Source organism: Balaenoptera physalus (assembly GCF_965194825.1).
Source record: "Balaenoptera physalus genome assembly, chromosome: 20".
Taxonomy (NCBI): Eukaryota; Metazoa; Chordata; class Mammalia; order Artiodactyla; family Balaenopteridae; genus Balaenoptera; species Balaenoptera physalus.
In genome coordinates, this window is record NC_138901.1 from 37108429 (window position 1) to 37123100 (window position 14672).

Genomic DNA, 14672 nt, shown 5'->3' on the forward strand with positions numbered 1-14672 from the left:
TCTCCCCATCACCGTCCCCTCCCCCATACTGAACGTCCATGTTTGAAAGGCAAGGCTTAACTCTGGGGAATTAGCAGGTGGAGGGAAGGATGGGTTTTCCTCAGGTCAAAATGAGTCTACAAAGCACATAAGCTTAAATGGACCTTCTTTATGATTTTTATTAAGTGGGAGGGAGTTAATTATCTCTCTCTCTGCCATTATTTCTTCTCTTGTGCCCTGATTACTCCCACTCAGCTTTTGAGGTGAAAAGAAATGAGAAAGAAAATCTGTATCCATATGTGTATTAAACAAGTATTTTCCAACGTTTAGACCCAGATCACTTTCTACCATTAATCTCGAAGAAAAACTGGGGTCTCCCGATGTCTGCAGGATTTTAGCTACACAAAGCAAGATATCAAAATATGAGTTGCACAATATTTTTGTCCTTCCTATCATCATTTTTAGTCTAGAAAAGGTGCTAAACATATAACAGGGTGGGAACTTTGGGCTCTAGTCAATTAAGATTTTTTACAAGGAGGGAGAAAAAACAACCCTGGATATAACTTTTTGGGAGTTAAGACACCGCCACCCTCACAGCTATCGGTACATGTACATTCCCTGCCAAAACCCCGTGTTGTCACGAAGGTCACACCTCTGACTTTGGTGCATGCTGTGGTGGGGGGTTGAGTGTTTGGGGAATTCACTGCACACACTGCACGGCACCTGTGCTCATCACCAGGGATGGCACCTCAGCTCACCTTTCAGAGCCAGCCAGTCAGTAGGCGAGAGTCAGATGGCAAAGCCCAGATCCCCACATCCTTTCGCGGGATGAAATGCCCTGTCACCATCCATCTCCACCTTTCCCTGCCCTCCCGACGCCAGCCCCAAATTCCCCCTTCCTGCTCTGATCACTCAGCAGCTGGGTTCCCGCTGCCCCAGCCTTCGAGGTTTCCAGCTCATGCATTCAGTTATCCATCAATGGAGATCTCAGGGGCAGTGGGGCTCGAGTGGACAAACCAGCCTCTCTTTATGCCAACAGGGAATGCTTGAAATAACCAGATACACAACTCTGATTGATGCCGCCAGAGTTTACACACCACACTTCAGACGGTCTGAAATGGCTGGAATTAATAGCCTATTATTAGACAGTGTGTGTGTTTGGGGGAGGGGTGGGGAGACAGGAGAAGGAGGGACAAGAAAATACTTTTTTATGATCTTCTCATTTAAATCTATTTATTGGACTTTGCAGAGTGTGATGTGACAGGGGGAGCAGGGAGTGTTCTTACCACCCTGCTGTGAGTCCTCTGGGGGGCGCCAGCCAGCTTGGCACCAACCCACCCACCACATTTTTTGGTAAATGATGCAAATCCTTATGTTGGGCAGGGAGGGGTTAAAGAGACCTAGGAGTCCAGGACTGAGGGAAAGAAGAATGGAGATTGCTTGGTTCACTTGCTTTCATGCCAGGCTTTGCTCGCCAGCTGCAGAGAGGGGAAATGGAGTTTAAAACCCCTGGTAAGAAATTTTTCCTTGGTCTGAACATTGTTTAAATTCCTGAAGTGGGTGATCCCTGTAATAAATACCTTGGACTTTGTAAGACAGATATATTTACTCAAGTTTAAAGTTTGGATTTGATGGCTATGCACTTGGGAGTGCATGGGACTGGGGTGTTTGTTATATGTTGGAACCTGTTCAACGTGCACAAGGAGTTAAGAGAACTCCATTTATAGCAAAGCAGAATGTCTTCACCATGCCACATGCTCACGGTGTCAAAGTCTGTGCTGCATCCCATATTTTGAACATTGTTGGTCCTCAACAGACACTAGATGACAGGGATGAGAGGGGAAGTTTGGCCAAAGTACCCAAAGCACTTTCTCAGGACTTGTGTGCAAATGAAGCTTTGAACTAAATGCATCACCTGCCTTACATGCAGGAAAATACTTCTCTGAGGAGAGAGAAGGAGATCTTCAGCAAAGTACAGAGGCAGGGGATAGGGCTGGGAAAATTGATGCACTCAAACTCATGTCCTATTTTTTTAATAAGGTTACTGGCTCAGCTGTGATTATCGATGGCAGGAGAAAAGATTCATGCTGTCCTTTGAAATATGGGTTCTCTCATGACCCAGTGCCTCTTGCCTGGGTCAAAACACATGATATTCCCCTAAGTAATACCACCACAACCCTCCCACCCCTGCAGCAAAACAAGCAAGCCAGGTAATTCCAAGAAGGCCAGATTGGAGTTTCCAGCAACTCAGGCCACCCTTGCCCTTGTTGACTGGAGAAGAGTCCACCTTTCCCCGCAGGCTTTAGCTGAAATGACCCCTCTGTCCTTCTCTCCTTGGTGAAAGACAGCATCTTTCCAGACTCACTGGCAGAGTGAATGGCTGACTGGCCATCAGGAGTCTCACTTAAGAGTTTGGATTGATTTTCCCAAGGGGGTCCCCATCCAACCACAGACCTGTACCAAAGTCCCATGACCTTGTCGATCATGGGGCCCATGTTAGCGGGCACGGCCATGGGCCGCTGTGTGTGTGCTCTGTTGCTGCTCTCCCACAACGCGGCTGGGGTTTTGGTTTCCCAGCATGGGAATGAGTGCCCATCTTTACATGATGTGGAAAACAATCTCACCTTGCGCTTGACTAGTCCTCTTAGAAGCAAGAGTCAAGAGTAAGTGGAGATTCCTGGCCCATCTGCCCTGGAAAAGGAGATTGCAAGGGGGTGTTTCTCATAATCTACCTACAATTCATGTCCCTCTTTTGGCTGGTGCTCAAGACCCCGGCGGGCAACTCCAGCATTCTGTCTGGACTTATTTGCTGCAATCAGAAACTGCCTCACAAGATAAAAGACCAATATAAAGTTCATTTAAGAAAGATGACTTTTATAAGCTACAGTATATGATGTTTGCAACAAAGATGTGAAAATATTATTTTCTACAATGTTATTTTTTTTTAACTGCCTATGCTCCTAGTTTTATCATAGTTGCCACCACAGGTTTTGTTTCTGTTTTTTATAAGCTGCTGGGAGTTTTTTCATTACATTGTTAATATTTAACTTACTTCCAAGGCAGTATTTTCCAGTTAGGTTCATGATTTAGTTGGGATTTCATTGTCACTGAAGGCAAGTCACAAAGGAATTGATTATAAACACAAAACGATTACTGAAGAAATACTTACATACAAATTTTTCCTGCATGTTAATGTAACCAGCCCTTAATGTTGGTTGGTAACTGGCCTCTTGGGGGAGGTGGAGATCGGGATGTCATTCACCGTTCCCCTGTAGGTCCTCACCCACTTTGTTGTAACTAAGTTAAAAGGTCCTAAACGGTTACAGGAGTCTTCAAAGGAAAAGATGCCAAATCACCCATCAGTCTGCCCATTCAGGCTGCTTCAGATACCGTGGGGTTGTTGAGGACACTGAAAGAACCAGCAGAACTGCAAAAATTTAAAATAAACTTGTTATTTGGAGGACATTCATTTAAACAGGCCCCACTACAAACTGTATCACTGGATATATAAAGTTAGCAGCATAGTAATTGACAACATAATCTTTGCTGGTGTGCACACAGGTTGGTCCCTGCATTCTTGAACAGAGTGCTAACCTAGACTCAGCTCTAAGGCTCTGACTGTTAATTCAGCAGTTGGTTGTTGGAATTACTTAGAAGTTGCTTCAAATCTGTACTTAAGAAGGTGCTTAAAATTCTCTGGGCTTCTTCCAAATCAGACTTGCTGAAGGTAAGGCTGGGGAACTCTCTATTTTAAAAACTCAACCTTAAAGGATACGTAGGGTTTCTATCCTCGGAGTAGGGGGGAAAAGCATTCCAGGGGGCATAATGGTTTAGTTGAAAGGCAGGGGTTGAAGAAAGATAGTGTTTTATTTTGGTTTTGCTGCAGACCTTCTCAGAGCCTTTTATATGCTGATGAACATCGTGATCGCCATGTGGGTGGCAGGGGTGGGGTGTAACATGTAGCATTTCCCAAACTTATTTGAATATAGATTCCCTGATCATAAGACAAGTGTCCCTGAAACATACTTTAGGAAATTCCAGGCTAAGGAAATAAGATAAAATAGAAATACTTCCTGGTAATACTTTCTGAGCTCTTAGTAACACGGGGGAGTAGAAAGCAAACCCCCCCTGTGTTTCCTTAACCAGAAGCAACAGACCAGACTTCAGCCAGGTCACCCTTGCTCCCCTGGGTGTGGATTGAGGAGTCCCTGGCCTCATTTGAAATGCTGCACCCCGTGGTCCCGACAACTTGAAGAAGAGAACACATTTTCCAAAGTGCCAAGAATAAAAAAATTTTTTAAAAAAAGCAAAAATGGGGACAAGAGCCGTTTGCAGGGACAGTAGAATGAGCTTTGGCTTTTCTGCCACTAGACCAACCGGAAACACAGAGACCTGAAGGAGCCGAATATGAAGAAGGAAGCCAGCCTGAGATTTGTATTTTAATCTGCTCCACTTCTCACAAGCTGTGTGACCTTGGGCAAGTCACTTAATCAGTCTGAATCTCAGTTGCTTCTTCTGTAAAATCAAATTACCTTCCCATGCAGGGATTCTCTGAGGAATAAATGAAATCACGTTTGCAAGATACCTGATTCAGAGCCCCGGGCTGAGTAGAGACTTATGAAGCCAAATAAAACGTTCCTTCCTTCCTCCCCCAAATCGGGAGGTGAAAGCAGCTTCCTTTAGCCTGACTTCAATTCCGGAAGCACCCTTGTGCACACTACCATGCGAAAACCAGGAGACTGAGTGCCTCCCATAGCTTAACGCCGGACCAGAGGCATTTTTTGAACTGTTGTGACTGAATAGCTGTACATGGATAAGTTTTAAAACACAACAACAAAGAGAGCTATAGGTTCTCAGAGGAGGAAAGGATGAATGGGACTCCCGTAGCCTTCCATTCTTCTCTTCGCAGGTGTAGTGCTGGTGGGAATGCTTTGGGCCTCTTTCTACACCCTATTTGTCCTTCCCCAAGAAGGGAAGTGTGGTCACTCAGTTCATTGGACCCCATTTTTCTAGGGGGCAGGGTCACTTCCTGTCTCTGAGGCATAAGTAGAGCCAACTTTAGTGGGACAGCCATTCTGGTACTGTTGTGATTAGGTGTGCAAGCTTGTCTGTGACCCCGCCCGTGCTTATGATTGGGTAGGGGATTCAAAGTCTCCTCTGTCATCCCATTCATGTCCCTTCCTGTAACCCAACTGAGCAAACCCCATGGTTCAGGGTGGAAGGCTGTCTCGGAGCCCCAGGCCAGCACGTGCAACAAGCACTTAAAGAGAACTTTATTATAGAGATGACACTTTTGAAAATAGCCAGAGAAAAGTATTTAGCATCTAATTTATGAAATGAAATCCTAGGTTCTCCTCGTATATCATGTTTTAGTTGGTAAAACAATTATACTGTTTTCAGTCCTCATTAACACAGGCCACATTTATTGGTATCCCACATGACAACTTAATTAGTATTCTAAGGATATTTGTCACCAGTTTCTTATGTCTTCAAGTTAAAAGTCAACAGCTAAATATATAGCATGGCAAGAGCATAAACAGTGAAATTGATTTTAGTACTCAGAACGACTTGATTGTCTGTATTTATAGCTATAATTAGAGAAAGGCTCAATGCCTTATATAATCAGTTCTTTATTGGAAGTTTCTTGACAGAGGGCTTGATGCTAATTCACCTTGTAGCATCGAGGAAAGAGCACTGCTCTTTTAGCCACACCACTGGCTTTAGCTTCTAGGTTCATTAACTACAAAACAGGTTGCCCTATATGATATATACAACAGTAAGAGCCCTTTACTGAGCAGCTTTCAAAGGGGTTGCTATTCCAATTTGCTAACATAATATATGCCTTTATCCAGAGTCTGGTTGGCTATTTTAGTCTAGGGAATGAGTGTATAATGTTGATAACATGTCTAAAGCATAACATAGCAAAGAATTTTCATCCTTTCTACACGAATGTCTTTTTATCTGGGAAGTTTTAGAGTCCATTCCTACATCTTTTTAGTAGTCTTTTCATATCCTGGTCTCTGAAACTGGAGGATTTTCCCCAAAGTTTAAAAATAAAGCAATGTCCATAATAATAGTAATAGCTATGAGACATTGAGCACCTACCGGGTGCCAGACCCTTTAGAAAGCACTTTATATGCCATATATGTATTTCATCTTTGCAACAATCTGATGAGGCTGCCACTATTATGTCTGTATTCCAAAGATGATGAAATGAAGGCTTGGGGAGGGAGGGGAAGTGACTTATACAGGATGACACAGTAATACATGGTAGCTCAGGCAACCTGGTACCCGAGAATGAATTCCTAACCATACAGCTGCAGAAACCCCTGGTGCTTAGACCACTGCTTGCCATTTTCCCACGGTTTTCTTTCTCAGGATCAACAAACAAACATTATATATGCATATGTATATGTATGCATGTATATGTCACATAGGTATGTATATGTGTTTATATGGGCACATATATACTACTACATGGAAAGAACATAAACAGTAACTCTGATTTTGGTATTCAAAACCACTCCATTATACTTGTAGCTATAGTTATTTAGGTGATAGACACATATTTTCCTCTGTGCTTTAGTGTCATTTTAGAAGTTTTCATTCACATTGTCATATAAAGCAGAGTTCTCATGATCTTATTTGATCCTGAAATCAGCCCTGAGAAGTTGGCAGATCTTGTGTTCTTTGGCTCAGTTTAGCAATGAAGTGACTTATCCCAGGTGAGTTCCCTACTTGGAGCAGAGCTCAAACCAGGACCCAGCGCCCCTCTCACTGCTGCTCCAGAATATCAAAGTGCTGTGCTGGCTTCCACAGGAAGGCAGGCAAACAACTGCTGCTCTCTGGGCTGGGCAGGAGCTTAACAGATGCAAATAAAGTAAAACCTCCCCCATAAGACATGCAATGTGAATCTCAGGCACAGTGTTTGTATGGCCGAGTTTCCTGGTGAGTTTGTCCTCTTGAGGGATCAGCCATATTGGTTGTCCTCAATCTCCGACCGTGTAGTTAACTATGTCTCCTTTGCACCAAAACTCTAATCCCAGGTGTCACCCCAGGGTGTTATACAGTACATATTCATTGATGTGATTTCCCCCTCTAGACAGTGAGTTCAACTCTGTAATCCAGTTTTCAGCACAGAGCCTGGCAGTGGAAGGTGCTCAGATATTTAGCCATTTATTTATTTGCTGTACATAAACATTTGCTGAATTTGTCATTGGCAATTGAAAAAGATACGTAGAAAGAGAAAAGGGACAAGATGTAGAGACATAAGTCCCAGTTTTAATTATTTTGCCATAGGATAGGATCTCTATAGCTTTTCCTATCACTCTGCCCAAAAGACCAAACTTTGTAAAAATTCCTAGGGGCTCCATCTTCCAAGAACAGGCCAGAGCAAGGCTGGTAGCACCAGAAGTGGCCTACAAAGAGGTTCTTTGGGGGCTGAATGTGCCCTCCAGGACAGTGGAACTTATAAAACTTAGAGGAGGGAGTTCTAGGGAGGAGACCAGTGTGGCAAAGCAAACTGCTTCCTCCTGCCACAGAGTTAAAAACAATGTCCAGCCTTTAGGTTGTGGGAAAGAGAATGGTGAAATCATTCTCTGTCTGGCACAAGTTGCAGACTATTAAGTTGTTTGGGAAATGTGGGATTGTACCAATCTACGAGATTGGCCATGGCCATTTTAATATGTTTTTGAAAATCAGTGAGTGCTTAAAAACTTGTAGTAAAAGCCTTAATAAACTAAGTTAGACCAAGACTCTGCCAGAATTGTATTTACCTCTTGAAGTGGAGGGTTAGGAAATCATGTTAAAAATTAAAGTGAAAAAAAAAAAAGGAGAAGAAAGAGCAATAGATCATGTCTTTAGGGAGTTGTTTGGTTAAAAGAACTGTCCACTCTCAAAAGCAGCTCGTTTGCAAAGTGACAGGTGAGTGTTTTTGATGACACACAGTTCTCATGAGTGATGCCACCCGACCTCCCCCTTTTTTGTTTTTGTTTTGTTTTATGAGTCGCTATTTGCTTTTACAAGGGCAAGTTTTGGGGGAGAGGGGTGTAGTTACTGTAGCCAGAAGAAGAATAAATGCTTTGTGCATTGTGCATACCCATGTAGTATACTGAACAAGTACTAATAAGAATAAAATTATTGGAGCAAATAAAATCACACATGCTTTTTAGTCACCTGGGAGAGGGGCTGTGCCAGCCTTCTTGAGCATATAAAAATAATCCTTCACATCTGAATAGCATTATAGAATTTATAAAGTCCTTTCACATATACTATCACGTTTGATCCTCAACCACACAGTGAGTCAGGCATGATGTGTGTTATTATCCCATTTTACAGTTCAGGAGAAGTTAAGTGGTTTGACCAAGTCTTGGAGCTACTAAGAGACAGTCAGTACTTCCAACAACGTTCTGGCTCCAAAGCATCCACTGTATCTCTTGTGACCCATGGGAGCAGCAGTATGAATTTGAGCAAAAATCTCTAAAGTCATTCTAAGCAGAAGAAAAATATTTGACATGGGAAATGGACTTATCACCTGATTCCCTCGACATCAGAGAAATGGTCTACACCAGGAGAAAAGCACAGAACCAGGGTCTCCTGCAGCCCAGTTCTGACTCGACTAGTTGTGTGTCCCCTTCAGACACATATACAAAATGAGGAACTAATGTATGGTGTTCTACTTCCTGAAGGTGTCATTAAAAATCACATGAAACTAATGTAAGTTATTGTGCCTTCTGAATCTTTCTAAGAACTCACTGGTCTGAAGACCACTTTCTCTGCCCATGTTAATGAGGAGCCTCGTGTATTAGTTTTCTATTGCAGCTGTCACAAATCATCACAAACGTGGTGACCTAAAACAACACAAAGTTATTCTCTTACTGTTCTGGAGGTCAGAAGTCTGAAATCAAGGTGTCAGCAGGGCTTCATTCCTTTTTCAGCTTCTAGAGGCTCCTGCATTCCTCGGCTTGTGGCCCCTTCCTTACATCACTACAACTCTTGCTTCCATTATCACATCTCCTACTCTATCCTCTTGCCTCTGTCCTGTAAGGACCCTTGTGATTACATTGGGCCCGCCTGCATATCCAGCACAATTTCACCATCTCAAGATACTCAATCATGTCTGCAAAGTCCCTTTTACCATATAAGGTAATATATTCATAGGTTCCAGGGATTAGAGCCTGGACATCTTTGGGAAGCCATTATTCAGCCAACCACAGCTGGAATTAACAAAAGGTGAGACTGAATTTATAATTTCTTCTCTCTATTCATAAATGGAATGATAATACTCAGCAGTATAAACCAGCCCTCCTTCCTCTCTTCCCCACCGTCCATCTCTGTTCTCTGCTAATAAGCGTCATGCAGACAGCTGGAGGCATTTCATAATGAGAGAGAGGGGAGAGACAGAAGTCAGCTCAGACATGTGGAAACAAGCATGTGAGCTGCATCTCTTAGCCTCTATTTTTGCATAAGGAAGAATATTTAATCAAATGCACTTCAACAACTCACCCTGAGGGTGCCAGTATTCCTTTGGCCTTCAAACTCTTCCATCCAGATTAGCATCTTCCTGGGCCTACCAGGACATTGTGTGCCCTCTTCAGTGCTCCCCTGCACTTTGCACGCAACACATATATAGCACTTACCACTTTGAATGTTAAAAACTGACTTGTTACCCAGAAATCATGTTTTTCTCCCTCTGTATTCCTTGATGGCTGTGTCTAGTTCATCTCTGTGCATTCAAGGATTTACCCAGCTCCGGCAGATAAGCCCTTGATAAATGTTTGTGGGGTTGAGTGTATTTTAGAGGATTTTATTTTACATATTCATGGTAGCAGAGAAAAACTCAGTTCCTCCTGCCTCCTCTTTCCAGGGCACTATCTCAAATTTCCTCATTCCATTGTGTCATATCTACAACCCTTTGCCTCCTGTCAAATACCCAGTCTTTAAACAACTGGCTCTGTAGGAAAACTCAAGACCCAGAGGAAGCAGATGCCTCTACATTCAAAGAAAGAAAAAAAAAAAAAAAAGATTCTGAGCCTATTTCCTTCTACCCATCAAGTAGACTACAGGGTTTGTGAGAGCAGCCAGACTCAGAGAGAATGACTCACTCAGCATATTATTCTCTTTGCTGTGAGAGTGCCTACAGCTTTTCAGCTTCCATTCAATAACAGTGCATCTCTAATGATGGATGTTCCCATGCATATCTATCTTCCTAAAAAAGAACAAACAAAAATACTGGGGCATTGCCTACAAATAGTATGTAGATACATTAGATTTTAATTAGTTCCTCCCTCGATATTTTAACGCTACCTTTTATTAAAATAAAAGTGGATCCTTAGCTTAAAAAGGTTGTATTGAGTAGGACATCCAAAATTTGTAATCATGACTCCATTTGGGGAACCTGTCAATGTAAAGATTATTTCCTCCATGTGCTCAGTCAAGGAACTGTACTAGGGAGTAAAGTATGGGACCTTAAAATTTAACCAAAGTCAGATCTAGACGGACTGGATCAAGCACCTTTCAGTACTGAGATAGAGACCCCAGATGCACTTTTCGTTTTAAGCCACCGTGGCTGCTCTGGTGCCTACTTGGATAGCAAATACTTTGGGAAGAATTTGTGGCCAATCAGCAAGGCCACGTGCACTGTGTCATACAAATTCCACTTTCTAACTTGACACCTCAGAACTATATTGCAAGTGGGTCAGAGTGTGGCTTGATTAGAATTACGTTGGTAGAAGACATTCAAGCCATTGGCCAGCCGCTCTCGCCTCACTGGCACAACTTGACTGCTGGGTATTTCCTAGTACTCCATAAAAAACACTTGTGTGTGTTTGCTCAAATGAAAGAAGATTTGTCTCCCAGGAAAACTATTTAAACACACGGAGACGGCGATCTCATTTTCGAATATTAGGTTTCGTTTTATGACAGATCATGCTGTTTCATCCAGCCTATCTATATTAAAAAGCGTGAACAAGCTGCCTTGTTCTGTCCCACTCCTGTCCTTCTCTCATGTGCATTTATAAAAACACAGACATATCTGATTCCACACGCACTGTACAATATTTTATCGATTACGGTGAAACTTAGTTAGATCGTATTTCCAGAGGCTGAGAAAAGAAAACATAGAAAGTGGGAAACACTGAATTTGATTATGCCAGGCATGGAGTTTAAAAGACCTGAATTGTGGAGTGGTCTTGTATGTGGGAATAATAAAAATAGGTTTTACTTTAAAAACTACCCTTTCACAAACCATCTGACAGAGAGATCCCGAGCATATCCCTTTGTGTCTAGACACATAGTACACATGGCAAATTCCTAAGCAGGCTGCTGTTTCCATACCCTTCTTCCACTCTCTTTCCCCATGCCAGGCTTTCGCTAGACTCCTGACGTCTCTGGCCAGGATTACTGCAACGGTCTTCTAACTAGCTTCCAGGCAAGCCTTCCCCTGCAGTCAGCAAACACTCTGCAAAGGACAAATCTACCAAAACCCCCTAAAGTCTTCTGAGTGGCTGGATTTCCATCACTCAAAGTCCCTTAAACTATGGAGAAATGATTTAAGGCCAAAGATCAGGTATATATTTGTCTTTATGTTCTTCTGTTTGGTATAATTTTCACATTAACACTTTAATGCGCCTGGAGTGTTTCCTATGAGATGAAAAACAAAAATTATTTTCCAAATAGATACCCAACTCTCTAGGCACTTTTCTTGAGTGATCCTGCTCTTGCCCTCTGACCTGTTTTCCCTCGTGTCGTGTAAGTTAGTGATTCAGACACCAGGGTCTGTTCCTGAGCTCACAGCTCCATCCTGTTGCCTTCTCTGCTTATTCCTTCCCAAACGCAACTGTGGTGGAAGGAATGGACCTCTTGGAACGTTTTTATATCAGATAGGTTTAACTACTCCTTTGCAAGTGCTCGAAATTTCTCTATCCGTTTTTATTAGTTTGTTCTTCCAGGTAAATGTTGGAATCATTGTATTTTTCCTCATATCTTGAATTTTTATTACATGTGTACATAATTATTTTACTGTAGTAAGAATATAATATCAAAATAGTGTAGAGATACTATATACACCCACATAGAAAATTAGCTATTGATGGAAAAAAATGTTTACATCTGAATAGCAATCAAAACTAAAATTTAGTTTTTTTCCTCTATTTTCAATTTCTTTAAGAGGTTTTTTGTTTGTTTTGTTTTTATTTTTGAATTTTCTTTTATTTATTTTTTTATACAGCAGTTCTTATTAGTCATCCATTTTATACACATCAGTGTATACATGTCAATCCCAATCTCCCAATTCATCACACCACCACCACCCCCTGCCACTTTCCCCCCATCAATGTCCATACATTTGTTCTCTACATCTGTGTCTCAGTTTCTGCCCTGTAAACCAGTTCATCTCTACCATTTTCCTAGGTTCCACATATATGTGTTATTATGTGATATTTGTTTTTCTCTTTCTGACTACTTCACTCTGTATGACAGTCTCTAGATTCATCCACATCTATACAAATGACCCAATTTCGTTCCTTTTTATGGCTGAGTAATATTCCATTGTATATATGTACCACATCTTCTTTATCCGTGCATCTGTCGATGGGCACTTAGGTTGCTTCCATGACCTAGCTGTTATAAATTGTGCTGCAATGAACATTGGGGTGCATGTGTCTTTTTGAAACACGGTTTTCTCTGGGTATATGCCCAGTAGTGGGATTTCTGGGTCATATAGTAATTCTATTTTTAGTATTTTAAGGAACCTCCATACTGCTCTCCATAGGGGCTGTATCAATTTACATTCCCACCAACAGTGCAAGAGGGTTCTCTTTTCTCCACACCCTCTCGAGCATTTGTTGTTTGTAGATTTTCTGATGATGCCCATTCTAACTGGTGTGAGGTGATACCTCACTGTAGTTTTGATTTGCATTTCTCTAATAATTAGTGACGTTGAGCAGCTTTTCATGTGCTTCTTGGCCATCTGTATGTCCTCTTTGGAGAAATGTCTATTTAGGTCTTCTGCCCATTTTTGGATTGGGTTATTTGTTTTTTTAATATTGAGCTGCATGAGCTGTTAATATATTTTGGACATTAATCCTTTGTCCATTGATTCGTTTGCAAATATTTTCTCCCATTCTGAGGATTATCTTTTCGTCTTGTTTGTAGTTTCCTTTGCTTTGCAAAAGCTTTTAAGTTTCATTAGGTCCCATTTGTTTATTTTTATTTTATTTCCATTACTATAGGAGGTGGGTCAAAAAAGATCTTGCTGTGATTTATGTCAGAGTGTTCTTCCTATGTTTTCCTCTAAGAGTTTTATAGTGTCCAGTCTTACATTTAGGTCTCTAATCCATTTTTGTGTATGGTGTTAGGCAGTGTTCTAATTTCATTCTTTTACATGTAGCTGTCCAGTTTTCCCACCACCACTTATTGAAGAGGCTGTCTTTTCTCCATTATGTATTCTTGCCTCCTTTATCAAAGATAAAGTGACCATATGTGTGTGGGTTTATCTCTGGGCTTTCTATCCTGTTCCATTGATCTATATTTCTGTTTTTGTGTCAGTACCATATTGTCTTGATTACTGTAGCTTTGTAGTATAGCCTGAAGTCAGGGAGTCTGGTTCCTCCAGCTCCGTTTTTTTCCCTCAAGACTGCTTTGGCTATTTGGGGTCTTTTGTGTCTCCATACACATTTTAAGAATTTTTGTTCTAGTTCTGTAAAAAATGCCATTGGTAATTTGAGAGAGATTGCATTGAATCTGTAGATTGCTTTGGGTAGTATAGTCATTTTCACAATATTGATTCTTCCAATCCAAGAACATGGTATATCTCTCCATCTGTTGGTATCATCTTTAATTTCTTTCATCAGTGTCTTATAATTTTCTGCATACAGGTCTTTTGTCTCCCTAGGTAGGTTTATTCCTAGGTATTTTATTCTTTTTTTTTGCAATGGTAAATGGGAGTGTTTCCATACTTTCTCTTTAAGATTTTTCATCATTAGTGTATAGGAATGCAAGACATTTCTGTGCATTAATTTTGAATCCTGCAACTTTACCAAATTCATTGATTAGCTCTAGTAGTTTTCTGTTGGCATCTTTAGGATTCTCTATGTATAGTATCATGTCATCTGTAAACAGTGACAGTTTTATTTCTTCTTTTCCAATTTGTATTCCTTTTACTTCTTTTTCTTCTCTGATTGCCATGGCTAGGACTTCCAAAACTATGTTGAATAATAGTGGCGAGATTGGACATCCTTGTCTTGTTCCTGATCTTAGAGGAAATGCTTTCAGTTTTTCACCATTGAGAATGATGTTTGCTGTGTGTTTGTTGTATATGGCCTTTATTATGTTGAGGTAGGTTCCCTCTATGCCCACTTTCTGGAGAGTTTTTATCAGAAATGGGTGTTGAATTTTGTCAAAAGCTTTTTCTGCATCTATTGAGATGATCACATGGTTTTTATTCTTCAATTTGTTAATATGGTGTATCACATTGATTGATTTGTGTATTTTGAAGAATCCTTGCATCCCTGTGGTAAATCCCACTTGATCATGGTGTATGATCCTTTTAATGTGTTGTTGGATTTTGTTTGCTAGTATTTTGTTGAGGATTTTTGCATCTATATTCATCAGTGATATTGCTCTGTAATTTTCTTTTTTTGTAGTATCTTTGTCTGGTTTTGGTATCAGGGTGATGGTGGCCTCATAGAAATGAG

At 41.2% G+C, this 14672-nt stretch overlaps 1 protein-coding gene and 1 long non-coding RNA gene across 3 annotated transcripts in view; one reads left to right on the forward strand and one right to left on the reverse strand.

Moving 5' to 3' along the window:
- The window catches only part of ANKFN1 (ankyrin repeat and fibronectin type III domain containing 1), a 427590-nt gene that overhangs the window by 109221 nt on the left and 303697 nt on the right, over positions 1 to 14672 (forward strand). The window lies entirely within an intron of this gene.
- LOC309649789 overlaps positions 1 to 14672 on the reverse strand; it is a 404889-nt gene that overhangs the window by 72703 nt on the left and 317514 nt on the right. The window lies entirely within an intron of this gene.